The sequence below is a fragment of the Aphelocoma coerulescens genome, chromosome 1 (genome assembly GCF_041296385.1).
Source record: "Aphelocoma coerulescens isolate FSJ_1873_10779 chromosome 1, UR_Acoe_1.0, whole genome shotgun sequence".
Taxonomy (NCBI): Eukaryota; Metazoa; Chordata; class Aves; order Passeriformes; family Corvidae; genus Aphelocoma; species Aphelocoma coerulescens.
The window spans coordinates 2,684,866-2,700,296 of NC_091013.1; the positions used below are offsets into that span (position 1 = coordinate 2,684,866).

Here is a 15,431-nt window from a genome sequence, read left to right on the forward strand (position 1 = left end):
CTCCCACACCGGACGAATTTTAGCACATCTTCCAACTCGTTTTTTGGGGGGATATTTTTGATCGGGTCAAGAAAGACCCGTGGACGCAATTCCGAGAGAAGGGGAAAGCAGCCTTCTCTCACCAGATCGAGACTTCCACTCCGGGCTACTTCCAGTGCCTTTTTTGAACGGTTTTTCGGGAACACCTCGGCTTCCGAGGGGGCCGTGCCCGGCCCTATCCCTCCCCACAGGCGGCGGGCGGGAAGCCCCGGCGGGCTCGGCCTCGCGCTCCCGGCGCCCCCTGCGGGCCGGGGCCGGCACCGCCTCAGCCGCCGGGTTCCCCCTCACCGGCAATGGCGGCCGCTCCCCTTCCCCGCCCCGCCGGGGCCATCCCGGCCCGCAGCGCCGCCGACACCGTCACACGCCGGAGGGCGGGCGGGCATGGATCGGGAAGGAGGGGGAAGGAGCCGTTGCCATGGCGAGCGCGGCCCGCCCTTGCCTCCCCACGTCAGCGCCGTCTCCCGCCCGGCCGCGGGTGATTGACAGTTGCCACGGCAACAGGCTCGCCCCGCCGCCATTTTGTCAGTTGGTTTTTTTTTTTTTTTTAAATTCAAAAAAATATAAAAGATTAAAATAAAACGAAATAATACTTAAAAAAAACAAGAGCAAAGCGCTCCATTCCCGCCAGAATCTCGGGGCTTGATTTTTTTTTTTTAAAGTTTTTTTTTTTCCTTCTCCTTCTTCCGACCTCCACCGCGAAAGGAAAAGGAAAAGAAGGGACGCAAAAAAAGTGCGCTCCGAGGGTCCCGCCGGGGATGCGCGGCCGGGCTTGAGGCGGCGGCGGCAGTGCGGGAAGCGAAGCCGGTTCGTGAGGAAGAAGGGAGGGAGGGAAGGAGGAGCGGGTGGGGAGGGAGGGAGGGGGAGGAGGTAGCGGCTGGCAGGCGGGGGAGGGAGGGAGGGAGCGAGGAGTTCCCGGGGGCTCGGTACGGCGCTGCGCTTCCCCCCATCCCCTCCTCCTCCTCCTTCTCCTCCTCCTCCTCCTCCCGCTCCTCCCGCTCCCCCCGCCGCTGTCCCCGCGCTCCCGGCCGGGGCTCAGGCCGCCGATCGCAGCCGAGCCGAGGCGAGGCCGAGCCGCCGCCGGGCGCTGCGCAGGTTTGGACCGCGCGCCATTTTGTGAGGGCAGCGAACACCCAGAGCCCGGCCGGGGACCCGCCGGGCCGCCCGGGCTCCCCTTCCCACCGCGGGCAGACCCGCGGCCCGAGGGAGGAGGAGGCGCCGCCGCCGCCGAGGCCCCCGGGGAAGAGCGGGAGGACGCGCCCGTCGCTCGCCCCGCGGAGGGAGAGGCCTCGCCCCGGGAGAAGCCGCCGCACGGGTGAGTGAGACGCTGCACCGCGGGACGAGCCGGGGCCGCCTCGCCCGGGCCCGCGGCGGAGGGGCCGCAGCGCTTCGCTGCCATCTTAGAGCGGGAGCGGCGGCAGGGCCGGGATCCATCCCCGCCCGCCCCTCCGCAGCCCGCGGCCTTTTTCCCCTTGGAGCGCGGCTGTGGCTTCCCGGGCCTTGGGAGCGGCGATGGAGGAAGGGAGCTCGCCCGGAGCTTCTCGGTGTTATGCGCAACGCCCTGCGGTGGGCGGGTGCGAGGGCTCGGGCCGGGCTGGCGGCGAGGAGGGCGGCAGGACTTGGAGCATCACCTGTTGTAGGGGAGGATTGGGATGCCCCGGCACCTGTGAGGGGCCGGTGGGGCGGGTGGGGAAGGTGGAGGGAGATGGGGAAGGAGTTACCTGAGCGAGGTGCCTGTCATCCCTTCGGTGGGGGTGGGGAGGAGGAGGGAGCAGCGTTGGGAATAGGCACAGGGACACGCAGGGACACACAGGCACAGGGACAGACAGGGACACACAGACACTCCCCAGGGAGGTGGTGGAGGCACCGTCCCTGGAGGTCTTTAAGGAAAGGCTGGACGTGGCTCTCGGTGCCATGGTTCTGGTTGACAAGGTGGCCGTAGGTTGGACTCAATGATCTCGGAGGTCTTTTCCATCATTAATGATTCCCTGATTCCATATTTTAATAGCTAGCCGCAGCCTTTTAGGGATTCAGCTTTGTGTTGCGGGAGGAATTGGAGCCCTCTTCGGATAGGGTGCTCCTCTGGAGTGGCCAGAGTTCCCTCCCGCCGCCGCGGGATCACAAAACGCATTTAAAAGTCCTGGAATTCGAAATTTAGAAATTGGCGTGTTTTTGAATTTCAGTCGGCTTTGAAGTTTTGGGTTTAGCCCGTCCAAAGACCACGTAGGGGTTCTTTGATCATGTATCTAGATTGCTGCTGTTTCTTAGTTCTCCTATTACTCCACAGCCATCGGGGGAAGTAAACATTTATTGTTACTTAAAATCAACAAAGACAGAGTAACCGACTCCCAAATAAATCGACAAGCGTGTTTTTGACAACCATCCTGGTTGAATCCGAATGAGAGTGTGCTGTTAACTTTTGCCAGGAGGTGCTTGCAGTCACACTGAGGTGGATGGAGTTTCATGGGGGCCTGGATTTGTACAAGTTAACAACTTTTTTTATTATCTTCTTGGTATTTCCTTACCTCTTCCTTAAGAAAGGTGTGTGAAGTTGAAGAACACATAGATGGTATCTGGTGATAAATTAGCAAACATTTAGTTTCTGGTAGTGTTTAATCCCCTGCTTGTAACCAAGCAGAATTTAACTTCCCTCCTTGGAATAGTCTGCAGCCCTGAAAAGTTTGGGTAAACTTGTTTCTCTCTTTCTCCACGCCTCCCTTCCCCCAACCTCTGTAGGTTGGGTATTTTTGGAAAATTAATTATACTTTATAGAATTAGAATAATAACACTGAAAATAACTCTGAGCTAGTATTTGTTAACTATTATCTATATATATTTGGTGTGTGTATATATAGATACTTTTGTAGGCTACGCTTCATGTTTTTGGCTTACATGAATTATTTAGAACTAGACTGTTTTTATTTGCAGTCTGAAGTAGAATATGTGTGTGAAGTGTTAAATTTACATTTTCTGCTGTGAATTAAAAATTCTGTCCAAGTTTATGAAGCTTATTGAGTTTAATTCATGGGTTTGGAATATTCCTTGGGTAAGGCAAGTATATCTTGTTCAAAATTGAAGAGCGAGCAGGGTTTTCTTAAGCCAGGAGGGCAATAGGTCAATAGTTTGACATTGTTTCCAGGCTCACAGGTAGGGAAGCCAGTTGGTTACAGGAGCAGCAAGTGTTACAGTTCCTGGATCAATACTTGGGTGGATTTAGGACTTGTCATTGGCATCCCCTCCCCCACGCTGGACAGTGACAAGGATAATTTTACCTGATAGCAGCCAAGAGTTCTCCGTTTCAGTGCCGATTTATGGGCAGGATTCTCTTGCTTGTGTGAAATAACGAGGGGCTGACGGGGAATTTATCCATTTTGGAAGTCTGTGGGGTTGTGCAGACTGGGAATGAGCACGCGATGGCCATCAGTGACTTGTGCAAACTGGTTGATAGTTTAAACAAAGTAGCAGAACACCACTGGTGTCCAGGAAAAACTGTGCCTTGTCGGAGCTTTTCAAGTGACATTTAATTAGGACAGACTTGCTTACATGTACCACATCTTAAAGTCATGCTTGAAACTGGACCACCTGCTCAGATGGTATGTGAAAAGAAAAAACACGCAAAAAACGGAGCCTTTATTTGCCATGCAGGCATTTCACAGCTTCATCTGAGCTCAGATGGGTGCTGATTTGAAGACTAAAACCTACTGGTACCAAAAAAAGCACTTTTTGTTGCTATAATTAGATTATCTTTTGGGCATTCCTCTTAAAACCTCTTCATGTCAGGTGTTCTTAACCCTGGCTGAGGGACTGCAGGTTGAAAGTTATGGTGACAACTTGTGTTGTTGAGTGAGAACTGCAGCCTGGTATCTGTTTAGCCTTTCTGGTAATTTTGAATGCCATTTGGAGAGCTGTTCCCCACACTGAAGTACAAAACTTTCTGATACCTTTGTTTTATGGGAGCACGGGAGACTTGTATAACTTCTGAAATCCTTTTGTAAATAGATCTGTTGTTGTAGAATAGGATTATTTACAGAGAACTGCTGCTTTTGTCTTTATGACTGAGTACAATACATTATTTGTTGAGTTTACAGTTTCATCTCTTCTTTACTAAGAGGCTGGTAGTTACAAAAAAAATTATGTAATAAATTTCTTGCTACTCAGACTTGAAGAAGTCTGATGTTTATGCAGTGAGAGTTCTTTTTTGCTCTAAGACTATTTGAAATAATACCAAAAACCTCTCTGAGCAAACTGCTTTTCTTGTGAGCTTCCGAGGGGAGAAAGAAGTAATCAAGAGAAGGGGGATGCTCTTCCTTTCCTTCCTCACCTCCATGGGTACTTCAAGAGGAGGCTTATGGGAACTGTAGTCTTTGGATGGCTTAAAAACACTAGAGAAACTTTGGAAAATTAGGAATTGTTACTTCCACAAAGACATGTTCGATATGTGGAGTTACCCAGTGCTGGCCCTTCAAGGTGACACAATATACCAGTAGAATTGCAGTGATTATCCGTGGTTTTATCCATCTTTTCCTCTTTTGGGGAAGGAAGGTAAAATTCTGCATTTGATTCTCATTTATCCAAGCATGACTGGAAAAATAACTGGACTGCCTTTGCTGGTACTAATGGATTTAATTCCTTCAGAACTGGCGTCTGGTTTGTCCTAACCCTTAGTTATGGCTCAGTTTGAAAGACACTGGCTTTATCATCTCCTTATTTATTCCAAAGTGTCCTGCCCTTACGATTTTCAGGGAGAATCCCCACTGAAGGGCCAGGGAAATATGGGAGACAGTTCCCAGTCAGCTCTGCTTGCATCCATACAGTGGGAAAACTGGTGCTGGTTCAGTTCCCCTGTGTGAAGACAAAATCAGTTAAATCCCAGCTCTGAATTTTGCAAAAGAGGGAAATGGTTCTGTAACTGAAATACCACGAGCTGACACCTATTTGTAAACATTCTCCATGCAAAGTTTCCAGGGTCTGGTTAGCACCAAATACCTGAAAGTGAAACTGAGTAAATGAAAGTAAAATTAACTCTATTAAGTGTCAGTTTTGTTCCAGCTGTGAGAGACCAAGCTTTCAATTGATGTGTTACATAAAGTTCCAAAGCCTCCAAGTATTCTTTTTTTTCCCCCCCTTTCTTTTCCCCCAGAGGCAAATAAAAATAGACTGTGTTGTGAGTCAGTTAAAGGAATAGTTAATAATACATTAATACCTCTTTGTGTTGAAAAGTTTCCTCTTTCTTTTTAGTAACTGTTTGGATGGTGAAATAAGAGAGGGATGGAAATGTACAAATATATTTCTGATGGCAGAGTCGTTCCTTCAAAATACAATGGGAAAAAATTGAGAGTGAATTTTCTTGAGATACTGGAAAAAAATCAAGTCAGTAGGATGACTACTTGACTAAATCATAGCTAAATAATTTTAATGTTTAAATTGAACTTGCCAGTGAAACTTTTAAATCCTAGTGTCCCAGAAACCTGTTCACTGGTTTTGTGGTTTCCTGCCTTCAAACACATTTCAGTCCAAATCCCCTTTCCCTGTTTGTGTTCAGCTCGTAATCTGTGCTTCTGTGAACTCCGTAAATTGTTAATAACTCATTAACTTTGGGCCTGTTGGAACATCCAGCATGTTCTTTATAGAGTTTTGTGCCCCTGATACCAGTTTGAGTTAAAACTCGAGGAAGGGGTTAAAAGAGGAGAGAAATATTGTCAGGGAAGGGAATGTGTTGGTACTTCCTCAGTTCTGTATTTTCCTGGTCACTGTGAGTTCCCTCACACTGATCTCTGCTCTGTCTGGTTGTAACTACAGCTTTTTCCCTGCTTCCAGCTGTATAACCACATATATTCTTGTTTTTAAATGCAGTTTTATCAGAACTTATGCATTAAATACATAGAGGGGGTGTGTGTGGTCACAGACAAATCAACTTCCATACACTCTTTCAAAATCTGATTGATACTGGAAGCTCAGTAACTTTCCAGGATCATGTCTGATTCTGGCTTCTTTACTGTTATTCTTTCCAACTTGTGGATAATTAGGCATTAATTTAATGCTGTGCCAGAGTTAGTGTTTGAAATACATTGATTTCTTTGTTACTGTTACAAGATCTCGGTAGTTTTCATTTCTATAGAAGTTACTCATAAATACTACAAACATTGGGTCAGTGTTGTGGAATAACAGCTTAATGCCCATTTTTTACCATGATCAGATGTTCCTAAGCTTAGAATTCCGTGCTCTTGTACTTGGGTTGACTTTCCTGTCAATGTCAGAGTGTGCATTCAGAAGCTGAGATTGTTATGGCAGGCCCTGGGCAGGAAAAGGAGCATTCCTGCAAATGCTGGATGTGTGTGTGATTGCACCTATGGATCTCTGTCTTCCCAATAAAATCAGATTTTTTATGGAATCACAGAATGGTTTGGGCTGGAAGGAACCTTAAAGCCCATCCACTGCCAGCTCTGCCATGGGCAGGGACACCTCCCACTGTCCCGGGTTGCTCCAAGCCCCAATGTCCAGCCTGGCCTTGGGCACTGCCAGGGATCCAGGGGCAGCCCCAGCTGCTCTGGGCACCCTGTGCCAGGGCCTGCCCACCCTGCCAGGGAACAATTCCTGCCCAATCTCCCATCCAGCCCTGCCCTCTGGCACTGGGAAGCCATTCCCTGGCTCCTGGCCCTCCATCCCTTGTCCCAAGTCCCTCTCCAGCTCTCCTGGGTTTCCTTCAGGCCCTGCAAGGCCACCCTGAGGTCACCCCAAAGCTTCTCCTCTCCAGGCTGAACAATCCCAGCTCTGGCAGCCTTTCCTCCCAGCAGAGCTGCTCCATCCCTCTGCTCATCCTGGAGCCTCCTCTGGCCTCTCTCCAGCAGCTCCACGTCCTCCCTGTGCTGGGCCCCAGGGCTGGGGCAGCTCTGCAGGTGGGCTCTCACCTGAGCAGGGCACAGGAGCAGAATCCCAATCCCTTCCCTGCTGCCCAGGCTGTGGGATCAGCCCAGGGCATGGGGGATTCTGGGCTAAGAACACACACTGAGCTTCTCACCAGCCAACATCCCCAGTCCTCCTTTCCACGGCTGCTCTCCACCCATTCCCCTCCCAGCATGGTTTGTGCTTGGGATTCCCCATCCCAGGTGCAGGACCTCGGCTCTTGGCCTTGCTGAACTCCATGAGGTTCTCACAGCCCCACCTCTCCAGCCTGTCCAGGTCCCTCCCTCTGGATGCCACCCCTCCTCTCCAGGGTGTGTCTACTCCACACAGCTCCGTGTCTTGTCACTTGCTGAGGGTGTCCTTGGTCCTCTTGTCCCTGTCACTGGCAGAGTTTTTAAACTTTTGCTGAAGTCAAGCTCTAACCAAAGGCTACAGACTTTCCCAGCTCTTTGCCCCAAAATGAGAGGCAGCAGTAGGTGCAATGCTGGGGTAGCAGTAACTACCCTGCAACTACCCAGTTACTACAGCTGCACTTGGAATGACTTGTAGCTCCTCATACTTTCTGTGGTGGTTTATTATTTTTAATAAGCTTAGTATATATTTATTAATTATAAAGTTTAATTATAAACTTAATTATAGAGCTTAATTTTGAAGTGAATTGATGTCTTTTGTGAACTATCTCTACTAGAGACAGCATCACAAATGAGTCAGTTGAAGTCTGAGTGAAGACTGTAAAATACTGTGTTATACAGGTGAAGTTTTTATACAATTAAGAATTGCTTGGGTTTGTATTAATCAGAGACCTTTCTTGGGATTTGATTTCCGTTTTGGTTTGTATTTGCAGCACAGAGTAAGTATTCTTTCTGTGTCAGATTTCCTGATGTGGAGATCCCTGTCCATTCCTCTCATGCTCCTCTACGGCATTTCTGGTGCAGCTTTGAGGAAATCCATGTGTTTGTGGTTTGAGTTTTCTTCTGGTAAATAAAGAGGTTGTGAGTTCTGGTAATTATTGTAATTTGATAGTCTGCTGTACAAAAACTTAATGATAGAAGGTCTAAAACCTCATGATCTGGAGGTGTGAATGGAAATCGCCTCTCTGATGCTGTCCTTCAGGAAGGTTGATCTTTTGTCCTTGTAGGGTTGGTCTGGGGATGTTCTCAGCTGTGTGTTTTCCACAGCACATGGCCACGATTGCAGTGCAGTGTCCATGTGAGCCTTGCAGTCTTTGACCCATCACAACATTCATTTATGTATCTCTGTGGAGTTAAATTAGCCAGAGTCATGTTCACAGCATGGACATTTTAAAACTTTATGAGCTCAGTGTTGAAACCTTGAGAAATCCAGTAGCACAGGTGGAGACAGATGGAGCACAGGCTCTTCACTGCCTTCCTTGGTGCTTGTTGACAACTCTGACTGCTTTGGGTCTCATTCTGGAGTCAACAGGTCTTTGCTTCATGTGATGGGCACCAGAAACTTAATGGAATGCTTTTCTCCTGTAAGGAACCGTTAGAATTGGACACAGATTTCCAGAAGTGGGTTTGAAGGTTCTACTCAGTGCCCATTTACTTGATTATTGCCACACAGTAAACCAAAAACCAAGCTTTTGCTAGAATATTTCCATTTAATTTATTGCAGAAGCCAATAAAGCAAGGAAAACCAGTTGGCCAAGCTGTGGTGTTATCAAGTTCTCTCTTCTGAAACCTGGTTTAAAAACCCCACTTTTTTCTCTTCCTGTTATGCAAAGAAAGAGTTGTGTAACTATTGTATAATGGTTGTATTACACCTGCATAAAGCAAGTATTTAATTCTAGTTTTCTGCTGGATGTTCTTAATCAGCACCCAGTTATTTCAAGAAATGAGAAAACAAGTTCTGCTTACAGTTCACAAGGTTCCAGTGTTGCATCTTGGAATCACCCCCTCCTGCAAAACTTACAAAAATGCCACTTCAATTGTACAGATTTATTTTAAAATCTGTTTCAGTTTAGCTGCTGTTATAATGAAGTGAAATCTAAAAGATGGAGTGCCACAGGCCCACTGAGCCCTGTGTTTTGTGTGTGGAGGAAGGAATGTCCATATGTGACAAAGTGACATTTTTCCGAGGTCTCCTGACGTGCTGCCAGCGCGCGCACGTGGTGCTTTGGTTTGGAAACACGGGAGATGAGCAGTGACCTCTGAGCAGGCTGGGCCCTCATCTGTGTGGGGACAGGCTGGCAGGGGCAGGGTGTGGGGCTGCGATTCCACAGCACAAAACCAAACCTCTGTCAGCTCTAAATGTTTATTAAAACAAACTTAAAAGAAGGACCACATTGGAGTCGTTCATGTCATTAAGTCTCCTCTTGGTACAGAGAAATTCATGGTAGGCTTACATTCTGAGGCACAGAAGGTTTTGGGTCTTGGGGTGGTTCTTTTGGGTTATTTTTCCTTTCTTTTATTCCCCCCTTTCTGTCCAATGTAATAACTTCTAGCTCTTATTTTTTTATTTTTTTTAAATCAGGAACATGTTCTGATTGAGATTAGTAAATAATTTTTCGTGTGTGCGACAAAGATTTCCTCAGCTTACATTTGCTGTCCTTTAATGTGTATTTCCAAAATCTGCTAAGAGAGAGGGGGGACTTAACTGACCGTCCTTATGTCATTCCTCATTTTTAAAATATTTATCGCTCTCTTTTTTCTACCTCAGAAGTATAATCCTAGGCCTGCGGAGTGTAACCCAGTATTTTTGTAAAAGTGTTGGCCTCACTCCTTTGTTAAGATTTTGGGTCTTGTAGTTCCTACCTAATTTTATTGAAATGTGAGAATATGTGATTATTTCCATACAAGAGTCTGAACATGGGATGAAGAATTTAATGTTCAGACTTCCATATTTGAAGAAAGGTCCCTTGATATTTTCTGATAGTTTTCTTTAACTGCTTTGCTGTTATTTTCTTCCTCTGGACCGCTGCTACTTTAAAAAACAAATCTTAATTTGCATCTTTGCATGATTTTTGTTTGCATAGAACAAAAGAATCTGAGGGCTGTGGTTTGAGGTGAGGCTGAAGACACATTTTTAGCAATCACCCAGTGGGCCCAGAATGCAATTTCTAAGTTTCATGTTAGTCATTATGTGTGTTCTGAAACCTCTGAACCCCCTACTTGACAGTGCCAAATACATAAACTTCCTTGATGTATTTGAGAAAACTGGTATGGATTATATTTCATAGGTTGGAAGCATGGTCTTCCTTCCAACATTTCAATCGTCTCTGTGGAGTTACACTTGACTTTATTAATTTATTTCCGTAAAAAATCCCAAACTAAGTCAAGCACTCAAGAACCGACAAAAATGGGAGAATTATCTCTTGCTTTTGGTGGTGTGAACCATCTTTTATCCTGTACTAAATATATAAATTTAATTTTTTTAGGTTAGTAATTGCTCCAGACCCCCCACTTGGTTTTAGGTGTGGGACTTTTCTCATACTGCATTTTAGTATCTGAATCAAGTAAAATCGAATGGATTTTTCCAGCATCCCATGGTAAAGTTTTTCAGTGATTGGAATCTAACATACAGAAAACCCCCATCCACCCAAACTTTCTGTATCCTATTGACAGCCTGACCTAAGGCACTGAGCTCCTGTTCTTTAGGGTGAGGAGAAGGGATTCAGGGATTTTTGGCATTTTGTAGAGCTTCATGTGCTTTCCATGCAGACAGCATGAGATAAAGAACTCCCTGAGCTGCTCTCCAGCAAGGGAGTGAAAGCCAAAAGGTGAAGTGAGTGCCCAAAGTCACCAGTGAGTGCCCAAAGTCACCGGGTGAGTGCCCAAAGTCACCCAGTGAGTGCCCAAAGTCACTAGTGACTGCCCAAAGTCACTGGGTGAGTGCCCAAAGTCACCCAGTGAGTGCCCAAAGTCACCCGGTGAGTGCCCAAAGTCACCCAGTGAGTTCCCAAAGTCACCCAGTGAGTGCCCAAAGTCACTAGTGAGTGCCCAAAGTCACTGGGTGACAGCCCAAAGTCACTGGGTGAGTGCCCAAAGTCACCAGTGACTGCCCAAAGTCAGGGGGTGAGTGCCCAAAGTCACCTGGTGAGTGCCCAAAGTCACTGGGTGAGTGCCCAAAGTCAGCGGGTGAGTGCCCAAAGTCACCCAGTGAGTGCCCAAAGGCACCCGGTGAGTGCCCAAAGTCACCTGGTGAGTGCCCGAAGTCACTGGGTGAGTGCCCAAAGTCAGCGGGTGAGTGCCCAAAGTCACCCAGTGAGTGCCCAAAGGCACCCGGTGAGTGCCCAAAGTCACCTGGTGAGTGCCCGAAGTCACTGGGTGAGTGCCCAAAGTCAGCGGGTGAGTGCCCAAAGTCACCCAGTGAGTGTCCAAAGGCACCCAGTGAGTGCCCAAAGTCACTGGGTGAGTGCCCAAAGTCACTGGGTGAGTGCCCAAAGTCACCTGGTGAGTGCCCAAAGTCACCAGTGAGTGCCCAAAGTCACTGGGTGACAGCCCAAAGTCACCTGGTGAGTGCCCAAAGTCACTGGGTGAGTGCCCAAAGTCACTGGGTGACAGCCCAAAGTCACCTGGTGAGTGCCCAAAGTCACTGGGTGAGTGCCCAAAGTCACTGGGTGACAGCCCAAAGTCACCCAGTGAGTGCCCAAAGTCACCTGGTGAGTGCCCAAAGTCACCAGTGAGTGCCCAAAGTCACTGGGTGAGTGCCCAAAGTCACCCAGTGAGTGCCCAAAGTCACTGGGTGACAGCCCAAAGTCACTGGGTGACAGCCCAAAGTCACCGGGTGACAGCCCAAAGTCAGCGGGTGACGCAGCGGGCGGAGCTGAGCTGAAGGGTTTCCGTGTCTGATGCTTTAATAGCAGGATGCTCTTTGCATTTGCAGTTTCATTTGCCTGGAGTTTGTATTCTGAGTGCTTTGTAACTTGGAGAAGCAGCCTCTTAAGGTTGGAGAGTGACTCAGCACATCCACATAGAGGTCTGCTCAAGGAACTTAGGATTTGGTTGGAAATTTGGGGGAATTAGACTTTGAACTTGTTTTTCCCAAACAGAGTTTGTATTAAAAAAAAAAAGCTGATTTTTAGTTTGCAGTCTCTTTTCCCATTTGATCTGCATACCTCAATTTTGGGAAAAGTGATGGGGTATTTCAGTAAATGGTATCATTTTGGGGATAGTGATATTGACTGGACAGCTTGTTTTCTGTGTGCTCTCCTGGTGCACATGAGAAGCATCTGTGCAATGAATAAACATGAACGTCAGTGGAAATGACATTTATGCAACTTCTTTCATAAGGAAGGAGGCATTTATGGGATTTGCCCACTTTCTGTGATTGAAACATGGAATCATGGAATGGTTTGGATTGGAAGGGACTTTAAAGATTGTGTCATTCCAACCCCCTGCCATGGCTGGGACACCTTCCCCTATCCCAGGTTATTCTATGCCCCATCCAACCTGGCCTTGGACACTTCCAGGGATGAGACAGCCACAGCTCCATGTTGTCAGTCCAGAATCTCCAACCTTTCTGGTAGGGCTGAGTTCTGAGCCTTAGGGAGTGACCAGTTTGGGGAACAAAGGGTTACCTGGGCCCATGTCCACAGGGTGTGTGACCCATCCACCCTTCTCTGTGCTTGAGTTTGCTTGGATTTTAGAGGGAAAATTGGTTAAATGTCTTAAATAAAACTCTTTTACAATAATAATGTGTTCTAGTTTCAGCTGACCAAACTTGTGACAGAGCCCTAGACACTGCTGTAGTGCTGGCAGTGGAGGGAAGCAAAGTGACTGGAGCTGGGAAATAGAGATTGGAACTGCTGCTCTTCTGCTGCTACACCCTCTTAAATTTGGGGGAAATTTGAGAAGACTTCATTATCTCTTTTTCAGCCAGATCAGTTCAGTCTTCTAGAATGAGATAAGGCCATAGGCTGGTACATCATTCCAGTGCTGAGAGGCTGCTGAAGGGCAGCCCAGCAAGAACAGGATATTCAGAGAAAAACACAAGGATCATTGGTTTTCTGCCCCTTTTTCCTTCCACCCACCCAGACCTATCCATGTTTTCCTGGGGCTGATGAAAATGACCTTGCTCTCCCCAAATCTGTACCTATGCCCAACTTCAAATAATTGATACAAAAGAAGCATATAGATGACAAGAAAGAACTGGTTTTGTATTTCATCTACTAGTGTGGGGCATGGGAACTTGATGATGTTCTGCATGTGTTGCAAGTGTTGGCAAACCGATGGGAAGTTCCTGCACAGGGTGTAGATCATGGAAGCACTTGGAGGGAAATTGTTGGAAGAGTTGTTCCGAGGCAGAGTGCAACCAGGAGTTCTTTGAAGGCAGTGACCCCTTGAGCAGCTCCCCTTCCCTCCCTTCGGGCTGCCTGTTCCCACCTGCTTTGTGTTGGCACAGCTGTTTGTAAGCCCAACCAGTGAATCAGGCTTGCAGAGTGAGTTGGCTGAAATACATAATTTTATATTTTTACCAGTGGGGTGTGTGCGGGGGCAGGGAATCGGGTTACGCTGCAGCAGCTCCGGTCCCAGAGCCGGCACACGGGCTCGTGGAATGGGCTGTGTGGGTGGACAGGAGCAGAGGCAGGGCTTGGTTAACTGGTCCTGACACCACTGTCACTTAATGGGAAACATCATTCCCAGGAATTCTTGCCACCCCTCCTGTAGTAAATCATCCTTCTGTGAGTCTCTCTCCCCTCCTCACTCTCTGACTTTCTGCTGTCTCAAACTTCTGAGCTCTCCGCTCGGCATTCCCGCTCGGATGCTGCCCTGCGTGTGCGCTCCCAGCACGAGCTACCACAGCCGTCACTTGGGAATGAGTTTTGGCTCCAGCTCTCCTCCTCGCTCCTGAGGCTTCTCTTCTTGCTCTCTTTTCCCTTGTGCTTCTCATCGAGTTCTTCCTCTCCTTTTTAAAAATTTTCTAACTTCTGCTTGTGCCCTTTTTCTCCCAGGTCATTTCCAGCACCTCTCTTATTGTCACTTGCTCAGTTGCTTGTTCTTTCTCCTTTCTCTTCCCCAGTAGGAAAACCCCATTTTAAACACTAAAACCTCTTAAGAACCCTCAAGTTTTTCATTTCCTGTGCATTCCCCCCCAAACATTACCACAGACTAATGCAACATACAGGTTTCTTCTCCGTCTGATTCACTTTTGAATTTTCACTTCAATTCTGTGTTGCCTTAAGACAGCACAAAATATGTGCTGTTCCCTTTTGGACAAACTGAAAGATGAATTGAAGTTCCCAAAGTTAACTTCTAATAAAAGGTATTTTCACTGTCTGTATGAGCTGTGAGCAGAATCTACTGATACCGGATGCTGAACTGTGGAGTGAAGATGCTTCGTTTTGTTCTTCCTGCTCTACAAAGGAGACATTAAAAATGTTTCTATCCTGCACAACCACCAGCTGGGCCAGTTACGTTAAAAACCACCCCAAACTCTTTTGGAAATTCCATGCTTGCTTGTCCTCTTAAATACGTGACCAGTTTCACATCTGTGTATTCAGATACCCAATATTTTAGCCCAAATTATTTCAATATTGTTGATAATTATTTAACTGTTAGTTGGGAAAGTAGACAGAAGTGCTCATGCTTTAATATCTGAATCCATCCATTTAATATCCATCCATATTTTAACAATCCAAAGTGACTTCAAATAAAAATGTGGAAGATTAGGCAATACACTTACTCTTTATAGCAGGAAAAAAGCAACAAATCTTCTCTGCTCATCCCCTTTGCTTCTCTGAGTCTTTGGGTGGACTGAGGGCAGGAGCTCTGGAAAATACCCAGCAAGACCTGCTTTCTCCATGCCAGATGGGATTGACAACATCTTTGGAATTCTTATATGATAACAAACATAAGTGAGAGTGTGAATTACGATGGTTGTCGGTGGAGATGTTCAGTGGTTCCCTCTTAGTAAATAAAAGTCTTACTCATAAATGCTGTATCTCTGGTGACTTGCAGCTTGTCTCATTATTTTCTTTCTTAATCCCTTTGAGTCTTTTCCCAGTGAACTCTGTCCATCCTTGTTGGTTTCTGTGTGGCTTTTTCATGGCTAAAGACTTTTGTCTTGTGCTGAACAACGTGGCACTGCTCAGCTCTAGGAGTAGTTGAGGTTCCTTAGGCACAGAATTCTGTAGCTGCTTTGGTGTTTGGTGCTTGTCTTTCCCCCTCCCATCCCCTTCTTTGGCATTCCATTGCACTTTTCTGAAAGCCAAATTTCTCTTTTCCCTAAGTTGCTTTGGGTTGACTGAGCAAAAAAGGGCAAGTTCTAGGCCTTGGCTGCTGGATCAGAGAATCACAGAATCATTTGGAAAATGGTTGGGGAAGCCCTCCAATATCACAGAGTCCAACCTGTGCCCAATGCCCACCTTGTCCCCAGCCCAGAGCACCGAGTGCCACCTCCAGGTCTTCCTTGGACCCCTCCAGGGATGGGAACTCCAAACCTCCCTGGGCAGCCCATGGAATGTGTCAGAGCACACTTAGGACTCTCTTGTTGAGCTATTTCACAACATGGGAACAGGAGCAGAACTATAT

The 15,431-nt window shown here is 47.1% G+C and overlaps 1 protein-coding gene across 2 annotated transcripts in view; it reads left to right on the forward strand.

The window, feature by feature from the left end:
- Positions 1-611: 611 nt before the first annotated feature.
- The window catches only part of DYRK1A (dual specificity tyrosine phosphorylation regulated kinase 1A), a 71,257-nt gene continuing 56,437 nt past the window's right edge, over positions 612-15,431 (forward strand). Inside the window, exon 1 of one of the 2 annotated variants that reach the window (XM_069011601.1) lies at positions 612-843. The gene's annotated coding sequence lies outside the window, so the exon portion shown is untranslated. Of the gene's footprint in view, positions 844-942; positions 1,352-15,431 lie in introns of those variants that run through there. The other variant, XM_069011431.1, reaches the window with a different exon arrangement.